We start from the raw sequence: 20,286 nt of genomic DNA on the forward strand, positions 1-20,286 counted from the left end.
TGGGATTCAGATCAGGACTCATAGCAGGCCACTTCAGAACGGTCCAATGTTTTCTTCTCATCCACTCTTGGGTGCTTTTTGATGTGTTTGGGGTCATTATCCTGCTGGAAGACCCATGACCTGCCATTAAGACACAGCTTTCTGACACTGGGTTGTATGTTTCGCTCCAAAATGCCTTGATAGTCTGATTTCATTGTGTCCTGCACAGATTCAAGGCACCCAGTGCCTGAGGCAGCAAAGCAACCCCAAAACATCAATGAGACTCCTCCGTGTTTCAAGGTAGGCATGGTGTTCTTTTCTTTGAAGGCTTCATTTTTTCTTCTGTAAAGATAGGGTTGGTGTGATTTACCAAAAAGCTCTAATTTTGTTTCATCTGTCCAAAGCACATTCTCCCAGAAGGACTGTGGCTTGTCAACATGCATTTTTGCAAAGTACAGTCTGGCTTTTTTGTGTCTCCCTCTTGGCAGTGGGGTCTTCTACCATGGAGCCCATTTTCATTCAGACAGTGACGGATGGTGCGACTTGAAACTATTGTATAACTATCTTGAACTTGAAGATCAGCTTGGATCTGTATTGAAGTTTTCCTTGGTTCTTTCTCGTCCATTTAAGCAATCCTTCTGTTCAATCTCGGGCCAATTTTCCTCTTGCGACCACGTCCAGAGATGTTGGCTGCAGTTCCATGGGCCTTAAACTTCTCAATAATAAAATATTGGCAACAGTGGACACAGGAACATCAAGCTCTTTGGAGATGGTCTTGTAACCTTTACATTGACCATGCTTGGCTATTACATTTTTTTTTTATCTCTCTCTAATCTTTCTCCTTTTCCTCCTGTTTTCCATGTTCAATGTGATGCACACAGTGGCACAAAACAGCAGAGTGAGTAATTTTCTCCTTTTAAACTGGCTGCTTGAGTGATTATAAGATTGAAAACACCTGTGATACTAATTAAAACATAATAGTCTGCTTAAAGTATCACTAAAAATCAATTATTTCTTACAACTTCTAAAGGATACCAATAATTTGTCCAAGCTTTTTTAGAATGTCTTTGTAGAATAAGCATGAATTCAGTTATTTCCGCAACTTTTTTGTTTTGTTCCACTGCAAACCAAACATAGACATGCATTGATAATAAAAGATCTTTTAATTTCAACACTGTTCAGGGCAAATGGTAATGGTATTAAAATGCAAGGGTACCAATAGTTTCGGCCACGTCTGTAACAGCAGTCCCTGCTCAAAAACCTAGCAATTTGTCTGAATTAAAGCTGTTCTGTAAAGAACAAAAGACTGGTATAAAATTCTAGGGAGCATTTGGTTACAGTTATTGCTGCTAAAGGTGGTGCAACCAGTTATTATCTTTAAGGGGGCGATTACTTTTTCACGTGGGTGATATGGGTGTTTGATAACTTTTTTCATTAAGTAAATGAAATATTAATTTGTTTCCCTTTGTTTAATATTACATTTTGTCTAAAGAGCTGAAACCATTCAGTGTGACATAGTATGCAATAATAGAGGAAATCAGGAAGGGGCAAATAGTTTTTCATGGCACCGTATGTACAATAAAGCCCATTCAAGGAGTGTCAGGTAAGCATTTTGAGCACCTTGCAGTGATTTTATTGTACAGTTGTGGAGAGGATAATGCATGCAAAAGTTTCATCTTATGGAGGTGTAACACCCCCAACTAAATTTGTAACCAAGAGAAAGCGAAAAAATGTGTTGCATTAGATGGGTAACACATTCAGATTGTCTGTGCCAGTGCCAAATACGCTCAGCTGCAGAGCATGATGCCACGTGATTGGCTATAGCATCATCCAAGGAGGAAGTGTTTCTGTCAGCAAGACTGTCATCTCATCATGTAAGAACGGCTTTTCTGGTTAGTCTGCACATGAAGTGTGCTCCTCCAACACAATGACTACACATCTGAGATTGTGGACTGCAGAGTGAAAGGGATCAATGACTTGTGTTATGTGCTTTGGAGAACTTGTTTGCTGTCTTTTGAATTGAGGGACAGCAATGAGATACTGCCAATGAGGGCTCACAAATACAATTGTCTCAGTGTGTCAGGATATAACTCAGTCTGCACCACTGTTGTGCAGTCTGTCTTACTCTACTTTAACATTGGTTTTTAAAAGCATTTTTGCAGCCAACAACATTTATAGCCAATGTTCTTCAATTGTTCATTTGTAGCCAATGTTGTTCAATTGGCTACAAAACAAGGGGAGTCGTTTCATGTGAAATGTCCCAACTGTGGACGTCCAGATGATTTTAAATGTTGGCTCATGCTTGTCTTCCTTGGCTAATCTGGAAACTCCTAGAGCAGGGGTATTGAGTCTTATCTTTTTACCCCAGTGCTAAGACATCTGATTCTACTTTTAAAGATCTTGATTGAAGTCCATGATTATAAAATTAGTTGAATCAGGTGTCCTAATGCTGGGCTAAAACAAATACCTGCACCCACATTAGCCCTTCACGGATAAGTTTGGACCCCCCTGTCCAAGAGCGTGGGCATCTGTCTGTGCCTGCTGTTTATGCTGTGAACTATGACAATGTCCATTCCACAATGAACTTCTGTTCTTCAAAACTCTTTCCAAAATGGATTTTGATTGGTCCATTTCCATCATAGGAATTCATTAAAATAAAAGTTTATGATTGTCTTGGTTGTTTGTTTTCCCTAAAATCCAATGTTTGCACAAATGTAGGTATATCTAAAGGGCTCCAAATGATGCAAACCACAGCCATTGAAGTCAGGGAGGATGGCAGCATTTTCTTTTATTTCTTTAAAAACCTTTTAAAAAAGGCTTTTATGTCCAACTGTACACCATCCATGGATTATGTCATTTGGAAAAGTGTTGTTCATGGCCTTTAAATTACAAAGCAATGTTGATGCAGAGCAGTAAGTTTGAAGATGAAGCTTACAGCTTCCTACAGTCCCAAATACCTGCATATACAATCCTGTCTTTAGCTACCACCTGGCTGTGATGTGCCTAGTCCCTCCATAATCACCTCATTTAACACAAAGTGACACACATATGGTCTTCAGTTTACAGGCACAGCATTCACCTTAATCACTGAGGTTTTCATTTGAAAAACCTGAGAAGAAATGATAGTTTTATGAAGTCACTGCTGAGATGCAACATCCACAAGCTCTAGGTTTCATATTGCTAGGATTATAAACAGCAGCCACTTTGTCTTAGGAAAACAGCAGCAATAGCAGCTAAGATAATAATACCACCAACAATAGGAACGGCAGTGGTAAAGCTGTTAACTTTGTTATTTCCAGTGAAAATATTCTTAAAATAAGCATTCACATTGTTAGAATATAATTTGTATTCCTTATTTACAGGAGTTCTCATTGTAACATTTCCATTTTCGGAACATCAGTAGCTCATTTTCCAGTCAGTCCAGCCAGGTAAAGCTAAACACTTGACTGAAAGTCTCATCTCATGTTCATACTGCTGGTCCATTTTCTTGCCCACTATCAGGGCTCAGAGACGCTAGAATCATTCTACATCCTGTCCTCACAATGCCTCCTTGGTCTTAACATCATATTCGCATTCCAAGATAGCAGCTGATATTTGTAGGTTTGACTACACACTTAAAGCTTGAGTTTCCTGATGAGGATCGAGGGGAATAGAAGGGTCAAATGTGTAGGCTTGAGGCACAGAGAAGTCCAAATGACCAAAGACCAAAGATGACCAAATCACAGCTTAAGCTTGTGAGGAAAAGAAAGAAGCACTGGCTTGCCTGGCATCAGTACAACAGTGAAGATGTGGTCATTGAAAACGGGTTCAGCTAGTTAGCTACATTAGCTGCTTTGTAATTTGAATTTGACAGCATGAGAAATCTATCAAGGCACTGCTGTCCGTGTCTTCTCATGTTTTCTTTCTCTAAGGGTGTGACATTTTGTCAAGTTATCCTGAATTTTGAGGACTGTGAATGTTGCTTCACAAAATATTTTATTTCAGTCATCCTTCTAAAATTTAGATGTTTGTCAACAGTTTTTTATTAACCTTTAAAAAAGCACACTCCTAGCACCTATGATACAAGATATACAGACAATTTAAGAATAAATATACTAATTTAAAGTCTAAATGAAAGTGTGTATATGATACTTTTTTCTCAGTTAGTGACAGCTGGTTTATTAGGTTGGATTACAGAGCAGTTCACACACTTGTTGTGATTGAAAGGAGCCAGGAGGCTCTGAATGAATGATGAACGGGGTCACTGGTCTGAAAAATGCCGCCACACACACACACATACACAGGCACACACATAATCAAATATTGATGGAGATTGATATGTGTTGTTCATGCAAATAGCATTCCTGCTGTGTGACATCTGCATGGAAAAACAGGAAGCATACCATGAAGCAATGAGAGGGAGTTGCATTTCCTTGCTTTTCCTTCTTTAGAATTTGGAATGAGCTTCAAACAACAGATCAAACTGTTCTATCCACCGTAAAACTGGAACAGTCCAGAGCAAAACCGCCTAACCCTTTCCAAGTTGTAAGATGTGACATCCAGTCCAATCATTGGGGGTACTGCATCTGTTTGTCTTGCTCTGTAATTCAATGAAGACATCTGTCAATGAGTGCAGAAATGCATTGAAATGATATTGTGCGTGAGGAATTACTGGTTTCATTTTCCATTTCTCACTTCTGCAAATGCCATCTTCCAGGTAGCTGTCAAATTTAATTTGTAAACTTCTGATAAAATAAATTGATATACAGTGAATTATCTACTTCTCATAACTTTTGACTTGGACTGTGAAGTTACATGTGTGTAAATGTTGGTAATATTAAGCTAGACATGTTTTTGTAATATATTGCCCTGGGCCCTTATGTGCTGGACAAATCCCATTTTTAAGGGCAATAATGTTTCCTGTTCTCCCATGTAGGAGTTTTTAGTTGGCAGAATTAGGGTAGAACCACCTCAATTGAGTTACTATGAGACAGCATGCTTTGAAAACCTTCCAGTGCTTACATGAAACAAAGCTCACTACCCTGGAAAGATTTTGAGGAATCTGTAATCAGTCGACAGAAGACCCTGTCTTGTCTTGCACAATAAGAATTTGGTAGTGACACTCAAAATGAATCATAGTGGTATGTTGCAAACTGGTTGTCTTACACTAGGCTGTGGGAAAGTGAAGGGACAGTAGGTGAGGCAAGTGGGCTTGCTTCACAAAGACCCCTTACTGAAAATAAGAGTCAACAGACCAGGCCCCCCAGAGACAGAAGTGGTGGTTGAACCAAGAAGTCAGAGGCAGTGAAGCAGCTCTTTATGGGTCCTCTGTTTATACTGGCCTATACACTCACTCTCTCACATATCAATGATCGCCCCCGTGGATGTGGGTTAAGCCCCTGTGGACAAAGGCTTTCACACCCAGCCGGCTTTTGGTTACTATGAAGACTTTTAAGTCGAAATGTCAGAGGAAAATGTTACATGAAAAGAAAATGTTTAACATTGATGCTTAAGTGCTGAAGTTGTATGCAATATAAACAAGGTGTGTAGCAGGTTATTTAGTTCAGTTAAAACTGAGCATTAAAGTCACTTATTTGTGAAATATGTGTGTCATAATGTATTAGTTAAATATTGGAGTAAATTTGGAATAGACCCCTACTTTAATGCAAGGTTCTGCTGGGGGTTCTTTCTAATATGAACTGGACAATATTCACTCACACAGTAATGTTTGAACAGTGCACAGTAAAACCCCAAATTGGTTCCATTCAGTCAGCCCTAGAGCCTGTTTTCATAAGTGCTGGTTATAATAAATAGTGAATACAAAAGGGGGTTTTCTCTAGAAGAAATTCCTCATAGTGATAAAAGACTGTGCCCTTGAGGTCCACTCTGGATGATAAATTCACGAACTTCTACAGTACCATTTATGATCCATGTCTGCTATTGTCTTGTAGATATCTAGAACCAAAATTAGATATTCTGAATCGAAAACTTTTATGCGGACTTGCACAAAAAGAAGGTATTGCATATTCTCCTAAGACCTGGCAATTCCTTTTTGTCCACCTTTTCAAAATATTTTTACTGCAACATGTTTTTGCCATCCAAAACTGTTGTATTATGTCAAACAAATTCAACACTTAAGCTTTTCTTCTGCTGGGTCTTAGGAGGATATTAGGGGATAAAAATGTGAGATCCCTTACAGGAGCTCCTCCTGAGGAAAAGCCACTCTTGTGAAGGGTGGCACACGGCTACCGGAGGAACTGTCAACCACCAAACAATGAAGCCATGTGACTGTGATGTCAGGAACCAGTCACAGAATCCTGTATGGGCTTCCACTTCCGCCAGTACCAGCAGACTGTTTTGGGTCTCTGTCAGAATTGCTCAGAAAGGAGTGGGGAGAATGGCGATCTGATCACTCCCGTCTGAACAAGAGAAAACCAGTGCTTGCCTTTTTTTGCCATGACAGGAACAAAGTCATATGGATGGCCACTTTAAAGATTTCAGGTAAATGTTGTGGATCCTGGTTCCCTGTTTTGTGGGCCATCATTCAGATGCTGTCCATTTTTTTGTCTTTTCCGGGTAAATTGGTTGTTTTTTAACAATGCCTTGAGCCAAGTGACTAATTAAAATGCAGGAAGCTTTAAGCTTTAAGAGTCTTTTGGTATTTGTTAATGTCATAATTTATGTTCGCTCAAGTAATATGAGCAAGAAATGGCGGAAGTACTGTGTATGATATAGAAAGGTTTTCCTTGATAGTTATGTGTAATAACTCAAAGGTGTTGGATAGGAGTGTATTCTAGGAAATGGTTGGGAACATATTTTATTTTAGAAAACCGTGTGCACTCAGAATGCAGGCTTTTGTGTTTTCTGGAAGTGTCCAGTGGACAATCTGCCCTGTTTGCTTTTGAATTTTATTGTTTATAAGCATTTAAAAGCGTTTATAATCAGGCATTTGGTCATGGCATTTTTAACTTGCGGATTTTTCCTGATGTGGGGGAGGGTGTACTGGAAAGTCAAACGATTACCTGGACTGGGGTTTCAGGTCAGGATATAGCATCCTCAGGCTCGCTTCGCAGTGTCAGGATTGTGTTGTTCATACAGACATTAAAACATCACTGGCCCCTACTTGTCCATCATTGATTGAGAAATACCCAGTGCACATTGATTCAGTGAGGTGAAACCCTCACTGCCTTTGATCAATCGGCCTTTGTGCTTACATTATCTTGGTTGTCATCAAGCACGGCACGTGGTTGGCAAGCGAGGCTGAGGTTTGTACAGGTGCGCCTGACGGGGGTGTTCATCTGTTGCCATGGTTTCCGTTTCCGTGGAGAGCAGAGAATTGGGTAATGACGGACCTGTTGGCCTAAGGGCCTTTTCTTTCACAGTGTGCTACTTTTAGCTGCTTAATAATGGCACTCCAAATGATCGCACTTAGTTTTCCTGATTACCTAGTGTGACATGTTTCTTGCCTGAATGATGGCAAGAAAGTGGAGGAACGAGGAGTCTTTGTTTTCTAGATGGAATGAGATCTGAAGCACGGGTGAGAGTAGCCAGCCATATTCATGCAGTATTATTGTGAACAATGGTCTAATACTCAGAATGACAGTCCCTTTTCACTTACAAATGTGATCCAATCATATAAGTAGAGCATTGATATAGTTAAAACCGCAATGAAAAGAGGCTCTTAAGAACTTGGTAATCCAGTAGCTTTGCATCTTCATGAAAAAGTGCTTGCTGGGTCTCATATTCCCTTTCTTTACCACATGAATTGTCTACAGTTAATGTTGTATTAGGAAGGTTAATGAGTTCTGCTGTGCTCCACTGTGATTGGATTATAATTTCTGACCAACTCTCCCTCTGCTGATGGAATTAGATAGTGGTATGTACCGTTGAACCTATTATGCTCTTCTGACATTCAGTTTTTTTCTGTTGAGAAAAAGAAGGAATATGGTTCCTGTGTGTGTCACTCAAAAATTGTGTGGGGCTAATGTAGGTCTCCTCAGTCAGTAAAGGTGCTCACCACTAATGCTGACTAGGCCCTATTGCCACTGATTCAAGCCTCCAAAGTGGTAAAACACATTTGTTGTCATCCCATCAAGGGTAGATGGGCTGTAAGAAGGCTGGGATTTGTTTGGTTTACAGTTGCATTTTTATCTTCCCACCAAATTTCAGATTCCTACAGGCTGCTAGTTGTTGTCTTTGGATTTAGCCTCACTCAATCAGATTAGAGGGGCGAACACTGTTTTTAACGTTTGTGAAACCAAAAAGATGAATTTGACTAAAAATTCACTTGATATTCGAGAACTGTTTTACATATTTTTCCTGTGTAAAATTGTTTACAGTAACCAAGAACTGGTAAATGTTTGATTTATGATAATTTATTTCACAGATCCACAACAAATGTATGCATCTGTGTGTCTGTGTATCTGTATATAGCAGTGGTCTCCAACCCTAGTCCTGGAGAGCTACAGGGTCTTCTGGTTTTTGTTTTCACCTTAAAATCAGAACCCAATTAAGACCCAAGACACCAGGTGAGTTAACTGTGTAATCAACTGCTGTAATTGATTCATGAAGTGCAGAGTCACTATGAAAACCAGCAGACCCTGTAGCTCTCCAGGACCAGGGTTGGAGACCACTGGTATATAGTGTATTTATAGGCAGAGTCTTTGTGCCATATCATTACGACAGCGTTCACATGATGGGCAGAGAAATCACTGTGTGGTAAGCAGCACTGAGCACCATTGCTTTCACTAGCTTTTGGCTTGTGAATTTGTGCTGACTAATTTCCGCAGTTTCTTAGCAAAGGGATGTATAATCCTGAGTAACCCTCTCCCTTTCTTGGTCATTGGGGTTTCTCTGAATGAATATAGATTACTTCAGTTAATCTATATTAGATCATCAGATGGCCTTATTATGCCTTGTTTCCTTGAATGTTGAGATACAATTTTGATTTTGTTAATTCTTCAGGCTCTGTTATTGAAGCAGAACATCATTTGGCATTCATAAGAGGGGGCAGTGGTTTCAGACATCTATAGTAATTCTGAGCTGCTGTCGCCAGTGGGTTGCCTAAGACCCAAGGTCTGTGTAACGCTTTTCAAAGTAATATACATCAAAGTGGGTACTTTTAAATTGGGAAACAGATTTTCAAGTAGAGTTACATGAAGGATATTTAGACCAAATAAGGGCATTTGTGAGCCCTGAACAATAAGAAATTGTTATTGTGATTGGGTCAAAGAGAGACAAGACAAGACTCCATTCCAGCAGTGTTTTATTTAAAGGGAACCCCGCCTGTTAAGACACTTAGGCCTTAAAATGGTCTAAATGCCTTCAATTATGTAAACCTGTCATAAAAACTGTATAAAGGATTTTAGTTATTTAAAATAACATAAAATAAAAATAGACTCGTAGGTCGCCATTGTTATTACCGTCACAATGCACTCTGGGTAGTGATGTCAAATGGTTGCACGGGTCTCCTGTCCATGGCTCTTGTCCATTGAGCGACATTGAAAATGTCTTCTGTTCAGCCTTTTCGATTCGAGCCAGAGCGGGACACTACTCAGCAGGAAAGCACTGAGGACAGTCTCATCAAATAGGCCTAAATAAAAACGATGAAGATTGGGGGCCAGAAGAGACGAGAGTAGTGTATAAGAGATGGTGTCTGTGGAGCAACTGCTCGCCTACGCTAAGACAGAAAAGTTTCACTTTCAGCTCCACTTTCTAGCAGCAGCTGTTCGAAGTCACTTGACCATACGGATCAAACTATCGCTTTTGGTGAAACTGAAACGTATGACCGTCATTAATTTAAACGGTGTGACGTAATTATTGATCCGCATCCTTAAATCTTAAATCGGTGATAACACCTCCTTTAAATGTATCGTATCCGCATGTACTATCATTAGGGAATATGCATTTAAATATGCATAACTTTCATTTCCACAACATTAAGATGTCTCAAACATTATGGTTCCCTGAAAATGCAGGGAATGCAAAAACCCCTGCAAGATCAAACCTCATGTCCGAAAGGAAATCATGCTGCTCCTCCCTCAGACTAAGGTGATGCATCAGCATCCATCCACAGGATAAGTCATCTCACCTCTGCATTCATGAGCAGGAAGTGGCTGTCAGCACCCACCTCCTCATAAAGGGCAGTGAATAACCTGGAGTTTCTGGCTTTGGCTTTCACAAGATTCACAAAGCTCATGACCGTATCCAGAACATGATAAAGGCTGGGTTCCATGTGGAGCACGTGCGTCTCTGTGCAGAAAGCAGCAGCAAGGTCTTATAGATTCTGTGATAATGTGATTTTAGTGATTTTGCTTTTTCTTTCTATCAGTGACCAGTCTTTTTTTTTTCTATTTACCATCACCTCATGGCCCCCCTGGGAGCTTGCTGAGTCCCCCTTGTGGACCCAAGACCCCCAGTTGAGAACCACTGTTCCATGGCATGATATCGCTGAAACAGTTCCTTTCATGGTCCCTTTCCTTTGCAGTGGGTCATTTCACCGCTCTGACTGAGGAATCCCTCCCTCTGCCTCAGTAACCTGCCCTGGCCTGTAAGTCACAGAGACCTGCGGACCCCATTGTCACTCCTATCTACAAGATCAATTGGGAACCATCACTAGCAGGAGGGCAGGTGAGCACTGAACTTCCAGTATCTCTCTTCATTGGGTTATGTTGAAAGCGAGATTGGCTGGTGACTAAGGATGGCATGGCTAGTGGGTGTGTATTCGGTGTCCCTGCTTAACCATTAGAAATCTTGGAAACTTGAGGTCTGCAGAATGCTAAATGTTCCCCTTGTAAGTAAAAACAATTTAGGCAGTAGTATAGTATCATGGTTTGGGATCTGGGCTTGTAACTCAAAAGTTGTGGGTTTGATTCCCGGTTGAGGCTCTGCCGTTCTTGAGCAAGGTACTTGGTCTAAATTGCTTACGGTATGGATTGTATGTGAAATATATGTTGCTTAGGATAAGGGCATGTGCTAAATGCTGAAATGGAAATGGAATTAATTGACTGATAGTTTTGCAGGGCCAATTTGCCTTTTTTAATATTGTCAATGTATGTTGTCTGCAGTTTTTCTGGGCACAGGTGAAAAGCTGATTCACGATAACATTGTTCCTTGATCCGTACTACGAGCATTCTTATTCAAGGAATTCCTATCTTCCTTTGTACTCAAACATAATTTACTGTAAATGGCCATTTCATAGACATTATTAAACTGCTGAAATCATGCTTTATATGTGTGGATGGGCGGGTCATTCACAATACAAAGACCTGTGTGGTTCAAACGTCTGTGAATGCAAAGGAAAAATAACATTTGAAGCAACATCAGTGTGTAGGTACTGTTTCTCTTTATTGGTTACTTTGTCATTGCCTTGTACCTATAATGCCCATTTCCGGCAACAATATAAACTGTCCTACTTTCAAACTAAAGCGTATGACCCCCAAATGATTATCTTCTTGTGCTTGCCAACTATTTTTGTAAAATGTTAGCAGTGAATTATTTTGAAGCCTATGAGAGATTCTGTTCCACTTGCTTTAGCCAGAACAGTACAATGCCATATTTAAAAGGTTTGTGTCCACGCGATATAATAAAAATAAAATACAAATGCACAGAAAGTGCTTTCAGTATGTTGTTAGTGAAGGGAGGCAGTGGGACATTTCAAAGTTGGATTAATATATATTCTTTGCTGCTTGGCCTTTACAAGAGTAAAGACACAACTGAAGCATTCTTAGAATGACCTCTCATTATTAGGGTTGCATTATTTCTCAAATGAACTACTGGGGGAACTTATATCAAGTGCACTTTTCTTAGGAATCTTTGAAAAGGAAAAGACTATAATAAGTGTGTAAGTGGTAGTAGCAGTGTGGAAGACCATTAATCAGTGCTTCCTCAGTGTCTATCTGATGTTTCTTTAGAATATTGTGGAAAATTAAATGAAGGCTACCTCATGCCAAGCTTACAAAGTGGAAAATTCAACAGTCTAAATTGAACATGAAAAGCCTTCTTTCAGTGGCATTGCAGTGGTTTCCTTCTAGTGCTAAATAGGGCTGTGACGGTATGGATTTTTTCTTACTGCGGTGAAAAAGCAACGTATCCCCGCGGTTCGGCGGTTTACCGCCAAAAAAATAATAATAATAATAATTTACGTAGACTAACTATGTTCCGTACACTTGGCGCCGCTTGGCCATGAACCATTCATCCGTTGTTAGGAGCCAGACAAGCATGTTTTTGTGCTCATTCTCCAGGGAAATGCCCATTCTACAATCTACACTTTGATTGATGTGTTTTGAATCAATGGTATTCGAGAAAAGGGGGAAAACTACCTCCCCCGTAAAGGGAAACCTCGGCCATTTAACAGTTCTAAAATCAATGCGCTACAAAATCCAGCATTCTAAAGCAGTTTAAACAGCAATGTTATTCTTTCGATTTTGAATTGTTGTTACGTTCCCTCCCCTTTTCAATGTCCAATTTCACAATAGATGGCAATGTTGAATCACGGTTCTAGTCACTGGCTTCATTTAGGTATGCCAACCATCCCGCAAAATACGGAATCGTCCCTTATTTTGACAGTAGAATAGGCGTTCCGTATTTAACTCATGGCTACAGGACGCATTTTCATCCGTATCTTTGTGAACGATTCCGTTTGTAGTAACCGCTGTTTTGAATACAATTCAGTAGTTAGCTAGCTAGCTAGCCGGGATAACATGCATGCTGTGAGACCATTCTGACCTAAAACCCAGAATTTTAATATTGGCTAGATGACAAGTGACGGCGAACCTATCATAAAGCTAACTGGCATTCAAACCCAGTTTCAGAGTGTCTTGGAAAAACGCAATGTCTACACTGCGAGACCGCAACATTTTAAAAAGCAAGACAGAGCTAGGGAGATTAATTTGATTGAGTAATGGTTTAATGTAGGCTAGTTTTCTTAAATAATGTAATGACAAAAATTACCAAAATTGGTGCTAATTGTATAGTATAAAACAAGAAGGAACTTTTTTTTTTTGATAGAATCGTTGGTTTCATAGAATTAACGACCATAACGACCACGAGTTTTTGGATAACAACGGTCCAAATAGAACTGCTAACCACAGTTTTGCTTTACAACGGTAAAATAATGTGCCCAAACGGCCGCGGAAGAATATTTCAATTTCGGGTGATTAAGTCGATAAAAATCAATAAACATTCAAGTAACCATATAAAGTCATTGTTGGTTACACATGTGTAAGTGGAATAAACACCTCCAGGATGCCCGCCATCAGCAGGTCCGCCTCACTCCCCACTGGATGCTCTCTGCTTCCCAGCGTGGGACCAGAACAGTGCACCTGCCTCTCTCACCTGCTCAAAGGCTCGCTCGTCACATGGCAGCCAGCGCGCTGCGCTAACGTCCACAGCTTTAAACCCCACGGGTTTAATAAAAATGTCTTCGCCTTGGCCGCATCACCACCCCATCGTAGCTTGCATTATTTTCCAATAACGGGACAGCCCATCGTGGTTTATTCCTTACATATTGTGTGTGTATAGGCTATATTCAATTGAACGTTATATCACAAGTACTCAAGCCTAGAAAGAATTAATAATAATCGGACACACACAAAAGAAATCCCCCATATGTTTAATGGACTGACTCTCCCTCCCCCTTGCGCGCGAAGCTGAAGTGACAAGCAAATGAAAGGTTTTGTTTCTCCAGAAGCCCTTGAACATAGGATGGAAGACAGTCAATGATGATAAGCAATCAATGATTATTGTGTTTATATGATAAGCTTACATTTCATATCACACACTCTTGTAACTTTCACCAGCAAAAAAAAAATGAAATACAAAAAAAAATAAAAAATTTGCGGTGATGACGGTACTGAGCTCAACCTTGCGGTAGGCATCACATGACCACAGCGGTAATCCTCACATCGCCACAGCCCTAGTGCTAAATTAAAGTGTATTGCAAATGACTGCATGTGTGAGCATAATCTAGATTATTGTGTTGCAGTCATTGCACTTTGCCACATTTTAAAGTGAAGCTGTTGATATAGTTCTTGTAGAAAAAAGATATATTCTTATTTTATGGAAAGTTCAATGCCTCTCTGAGCTTTTAAGGTATAGCAGTTCGTTTTATTCTTATAGACTTATTTTTGTCTAGTTTTGTTGTACTTAGTCCTTCGAGCCAACAAAAATGTAGGTGTTTTTCCTTCCCATTCCAAATAAGGTTCATTGATGCCATATGCACTGACTGACAGTGTTTAAACTATGATTGTACGGCCATGACATTCCAGAGTTCTGAGCAAGTATGGAGGTGTTTATCCCCATTTTTCATCCTCCACGCCACTCATTCGATTGGGGAAGTATTCATATAGTAGGGCCTCTGTGTTTCCCACTTGTTTTAATGAGCTCTGTGCTAAAACCACACTGGATATTTTCAATCTTTACCCTTTACATTTGGACTACACTCAAATTGCCTGACAATTTTGGTCTATGAACTCTGAGTGCCAGCCTGTGGGTCTGTTGGCCAGGATGAAGTTGCAGCAATTGCTTTAAAATGATATTTTGGCTGAGCCTTTTTCACGATTGAGAAACGTTTGTTATTTCTAATAGGGATTATCCATTAGCAGATGATTCCTTTTTACTTATAATTTTGTCTGAAGCGGTAGGACTACCATTATACACATTTCATGATTTTTATTATGAAGTAATTGAAGACCACTTCTTAATCAAAACCTTTTTTGGTTTAACTTATGACAATTGTAGAGAGGCAAAGAAATCCGCAAGTAATAAACCGGAGAAAACCACTGTTTTAATCTTCACACTTCTCGAGATAAACCAATAAATCCACGTGAATATATTGTACTGTTTTTGTATTGATTATGTAGCTGTATAAATATAAATATAACCTTTTGTACCATTCATCACATTTAGTTCAAGTAAATAATGGCTTGGATTCAATCAACATTTGCCCTTACCTTTGAAAAGTAATTGAAATTTACCATGTGAGAGAGAATAAATGTTGACAGTATGTAAAGGACATTTACAACTGCCCTCTAGAAAAAAAATGTGCTCTATCTTTGAGATACAATTTGGCATTATTGGACATTTTAAAAATGCTGCGTTTTTTGGAGAGAATAAGGAAACGCATATTCAAGCATTTGGAAATTAACCTAAGGACACCAAGGACACACCTTCTAAGTGACTCCTTACAAAGATTTATCAGTTTCCTCAACTCAAGAAAGCAGAAAACTAACTTCACTAGCTGTGAAGAAAACTAAAATGCATAAAGCTGAGTGACTCATCTGGTTAAGGCACCATTCTCGTTCTAGTGCATGGTTGGCATTTTTTACCATCTTGTAATCTCTTCGACAAGGCCCAACTGGGAACAGGGGTGGAATTAGCCCTGGCTATATACCTGATCAGTAGCATGTTACTTTGTTAACAATGTACAAATGTCGAATTACATTGTCCCCAACAAATAAAAATAAATTAATAAAAAACAGGTCACAGGCACCCATGCCATGTGTGAAGTGTAAGATATGCCTGATGAAGACACTCAAATGTGGCACTATTGTTAAATCTGAAATGTCTCAGTAACTATACTGGATACAGTTGCATATTTGATATAAGTTGCACTTGATATAAGTTCCCCCAGTAGTTCATTTGAGAAATAATGCAACCCTAATAATGAGAGGTCATTCTGCATATTTACTGTATGCACAATATCCTGTATCAGTTGTTCAGTTCAAACCTTACAACTCAGTCTTGTTAAGGGCACCTGTTAGGCCAATAAATAATTTAGTGAAATGTTATATTCCCCTGAGGTGCACCAGAAGGAAGCACTTCACTTGGGAAGCAGAGGAATAATGCGCTGATAATCTGGCTTGTAAACAAACAAACCAACAATGTCTCTAAGCAACAGCGGTGTAGATGCTTCTGGTTTTAAACCCTGGGGCCTGTTTATAGTTAGCCTATTTTTAGGCTAAATGGTGAATAACAGCCAAATTTTACTGGAAGTGACGATAGCATTGATCCTGACCAAAAATAATATCAACATTGGCAGCTATAATTATTTTTGTCCCTTAATGTCTGAAACTTTATGCGCGGTGGCTTAATCGTAGTGCTCTGTCCTTGAGCCTATACTTAAAGGGCACTGACTGCTTTGTGAAATGCAATGCTGATCTTACAGTTACAATAATACATGTAATACAAGAACTGAATGGGTTTCCTGGGGAAATCACGAAAATATTTTAAAATGAACACCCAGGGAAATGTTAAGTTGGACATGTTAACTGTTTAGTTAAAGGCACTTTCTCGTCTCCCTCTCTCATATTTACTTAACCAGGCTTTAGAAAAAGGTTAATATGAAATCATTATCGTTTTACCATAGAATTGATCATTGCTTTGAACCAGGGGTATCAAACTCATTTCAGTTTGCAGGCCACATGGGATCAAATTTGATTTTAAGCAGGCTGGATTAAGCAAATTATTGCAGAGTCTAGTAATAAGGCAATAAAAACATCTTTAAATATAGTTCCTCCTTTCTTTTAATAAAGTATAGTCAGCCTGTACAGGTACATTGTGAATGCATTCATTAGTTTACAGATTAACAATAATGAAGTTCATATGAATCATTAATGAATTTTTTGTGAGGAAATAAGTGCAAAAGCATGTCTCCATTTCCTCACATTGTTTCAGACAATGTGCTGGTGCAGTAATGTCACTTTCAAAACACACTTTGGAGAACATTTTAAAAATACATGCCACTGTTGCCTAGTGCCTGTAATAACACAAGTTTCTGTAAAGTAACACTACGGCAATGCGGGAAAACACATTTTCACATACATGTAGGCTCATCTGGGTACCGCACATAAATTATCAAGTAGCTATCTCTATTCAAGTATATAGGCTACAGTTGTTCACCATTTAGTGATGTTTCAACAAAACATATGAAATTAGCTACTTTTTACACCACTCAGCAATTAATTGAGTGGTGTAAAAAGTAGCTCATTTAAATCAATTAATTAATTAATTGCTCCTGGGACAATATTTTAGCCTTTATAAGTGCATCAATATTAGCTGTCAAGTCCTGAGCAGTTGCCGGTTTCATTATGTCATTTAAGTACTTATGTGTGACCCTGGAGAGCAGTTTTGTTATTATTCATTACATGCACAGAATTTTAGGTGTACTTGGGCAATTTGGGGTACCCAGGCAAGAGAATTTTAATAATGTATAGTTGAATGTCCCTGTGCACATCAGAGGCCTTCACTGTGAATGACTAGAAAAAAATAGCTAATTCTGTGTCTCAGTCCCCAAAAATTTGAAAATGCTGCTGAAACTCTCGTAGTAACCTAGTAATCTTGTCTTTGTATCGACACGTATTTCTGGTGTCAGGCACAATGTCCAGATGGGGAAAATGAGCAGAGTGTCAGGTAAGGCGAGGGAATGGACCCAAGCGCAGAGTAAAAAACTCAAAATCCAAAAGGGGTAAATCCAAAACAACTTTTAATAAGAACAAACACCAAGGAATACAAAAACAGAGCCACGCAGGGCAAGTCTCAAAAAACCCAAAAACAAAACTTCAGAACGCAAAACAAAGAAAATCCAAAAATCCAAAAATGCGTAGAAAACAGAACGTGGGCAGAAACACACAGGGCAGAACACAATCAGAAACACACAAGGATCCAGCACCTGAGTCAGGGAAGACAAGAACTTAAATAGACCAGACACTAACGAGACACAGGAGGGCACAATGCACAATCAGACCACAGAGGGAAGGGATAACTAGACACAACTGAAAAACAATAATAGAATAATAGGAACCAATAATACAATTACACAGGGAAAAGGAGCAGAACTACCGCCATCTGGTGGCCCAGAAGGGAAAAAACCGAAAACAGGAACAGAAACCTGACACAGAGTCCCCATTTGACTGGCTTTGCCTTGTCCTCCATGAGTTCTATTAACCACTTCCATGATGTGCTCCATCCTTAAGGACCTGCAACACAACTTCCTGGTGCAAAATACAATGGAAAGTCCCATAATCCCGCCCTCCATTTGCAGCCTGTGCTACCCCTCTCTGATTTTTTTCACAACACCTGCCCTGATCATAAATGGTGTGACATCAGTAGCTGTACTGACAGCTGGGGCAAGTCTACCCTGAGCCTATATAGCGCTCCAGGGAGTTGAAAATTTCATACGCTGTTGTTGTATCTGTCATCAACACCACAAATGCATATGGCCAGTTGAACAACATCTGTAATGTCAGTACTCTCGTCAATTGCAACCGAAAAAGCAATGAATGACTTAACTTCTTTCAGTTGGCAGTTTCTATGGGTTTCTATGGGTAGTTTGCCGTGTTGGCAAAAGCCTGATGCTTTTCAGGGCATATGATTTCTATAGCTTTGAGCTTGCATGACTTCACAGACTGACCCTCTGCATATGGCTTTGATGCTGATGCTATTTCATTAGCAATAAGGTAGAAGCTTTAACAGCTAATGCTCTGTGCCAGCTACAATACCGCCAACCATTCATTTATCTAATTTGTTCTCAGTAGTCCTCACAAGTTGTTGTATATTTCCTCATGGTGAGTCTGATAATGGCACCAAATATTATATTCTTTGAGCATTGGCTTATGCTGTGAACAAATCTAACACATGGATTTTTCATTAATCTCAGTGAAGAAATAAGATCTGATCCATTTTTCCTGGTAAACCTAGCACGTCATCTACCCAGTGTGTGAACTTCTCTGTTTTGACAGTGACATGCTTAACGTAGGCTGTAGCATAAGTGGCATCTAATGGCGTGTACTCTATGAAGTAACTGGCGTAATGCACGTCTTTTGCTAGCAGCTGTAGTTTGGGCCTACTGTTATACTGAGCGTATCCCTGAGTGGACAAACCAGGAATAGCAAGACATTGTTATTAAAAAACAGTAATATGGCACGGCAAGGTTAAAATATTTTTTAAGTATTCCGTGTGCCAAATTGGACCCTTTGGCGGGCTGGTTCCGACCCACGGGCCATGTGTTTGACACCTCGTCTTTGGACCACTGTGACCAAGGCTTGATTCCAGTTGTATGAGTCATGGATAAATCCATTTCCAGGATCCTCTTACTTGCCGGTAGCTACAAGTGATAGAATAGTACTGTCACACGCCGTGTGACACAATGGTATGGACAGAAGAGCTGGGAGATGTGGTAATTCTGGGGTTGACTGGCATTTATTGAGTACTTGGGGTGAGAGAGAGCTCACAAAATAAACAAACAAGGTCTTCTCTGTTCACCCTCACAGGATCCGGGTAAAAGTAATACACTAAAATAACAAAGGCTGAATAAACGTAAACCACAATTCGGCTTTCCAGCTTGTCTGTGCCAGTCTTGTTCAGCATTTGGTCTTACCTGACTCTGCCAGTGACTCCCACTGGCTGATCAGGAGCCTGCTGGTTCGCCTGTTAAGCTGCACATGAAATGTCTTCCTCCGACTCATCTCTGTGCAAGCTTGTCTTGTGAGCTACAGTGTGATAATAAGTGGCGATTAACGTGTTTGTCTGCACTTTCCCAGATCAATGTATTTTTTACTAATTGATGCTCCTATGGATGCATACTACTTGGCGTACTAAAGAAAGAAGGAAAGCCACTTAATTTTTTTCAAACAACCATTCATCAAAAGCTGTAGCTCTGGATAGCATTCATGCTTTTCCCTCCCACACAGGGAACAGTCACTCATACTCTTTCACTCTCAAGATGGCCCGGGGATATCAGCGGCCTACACACATGCTCCCTTTTGAATACTAATGTGCATGTATCTACCCTCATCCCTGTCACACACTAAAATACCTCTCAAAATGTCTGTTTTTTTGTGTTTGTGTATGTGTGTGTCTGTGTGTGCATGTGTGTGTGTGTATGCGAGTGTTTGTTTGTGTGTGGTTGCATGCGCACACGTGCACTCAGGCTTTTACAGGCCTTGTTTACTTTTTTATAATTATTTATATCTGTTCAATTCTCATATTTTTCATTTTCAATGTCATTAAACTCTCCACTTATTAGAACTATAAGCCCTTAAAATGATTAAAGGCAGTGCATTTTTAATAAATATGATGTTTGTTCTATTCTTTAAGCAATGTACACATAGCATAGATGCATGAGATTGACATACTTCTATTTTTATGTCATGAATCAGTTTGAGCTCGAAAGCTATTTTGAAGTTAGCGTATTCATTAAAAATGAATACGGTACCATTCTGAACTAAAACTGATGAGGTGAATCTCACTAATCATGACAAACTATTACTATTGCATTAAATTTACTCAGACGTTTGGTCTGGTAGAGATCTCATTGCATAATATTTCTGT

The 20,286-nt window shown here is 39.6% G+C and overlaps 1 protein-coding gene across 5 annotated transcripts in view; it reads left to right on the plus strand.

Annotated features, from left to right (window-relative positions):
- Nucleotides 1-20,286, plus strand: part of hivep2b (HIVEP zinc finger 2b) — an 84,902-nt gene that overhangs the window by 39,473 nt on the left and 25,143 nt on the right. For 2 of the 5 annotated variants that reach the window (XM_035412340.1, XM_035412331.1), the window contains 3 exons: nt 209-279; nt 861-877; nt 10,445-10,587. The gene's annotated coding sequence lies outside the window, so the exon portion shown is untranslated. The remainder of the gene's footprint in view (nt 1-208; nt 280-860; nt 878-10,444; nt 10,588-20,286) is intronic. The other 3 variants (XM_035412348.1, XM_035412321.1, XM_035412357.1) reach the window with 2 other exon arrangements.

This window comes from Anguilla anguilla, chromosome 1 (genome assembly GCF_013347855.1).
Source record: "Anguilla anguilla isolate fAngAng1 chromosome 1, fAngAng1.pri, whole genome shotgun sequence".
Taxonomy (NCBI): Eukaryota; Metazoa; Chordata; class Actinopteri; order Anguilliformes; family Anguillidae; genus Anguilla; species Anguilla anguilla.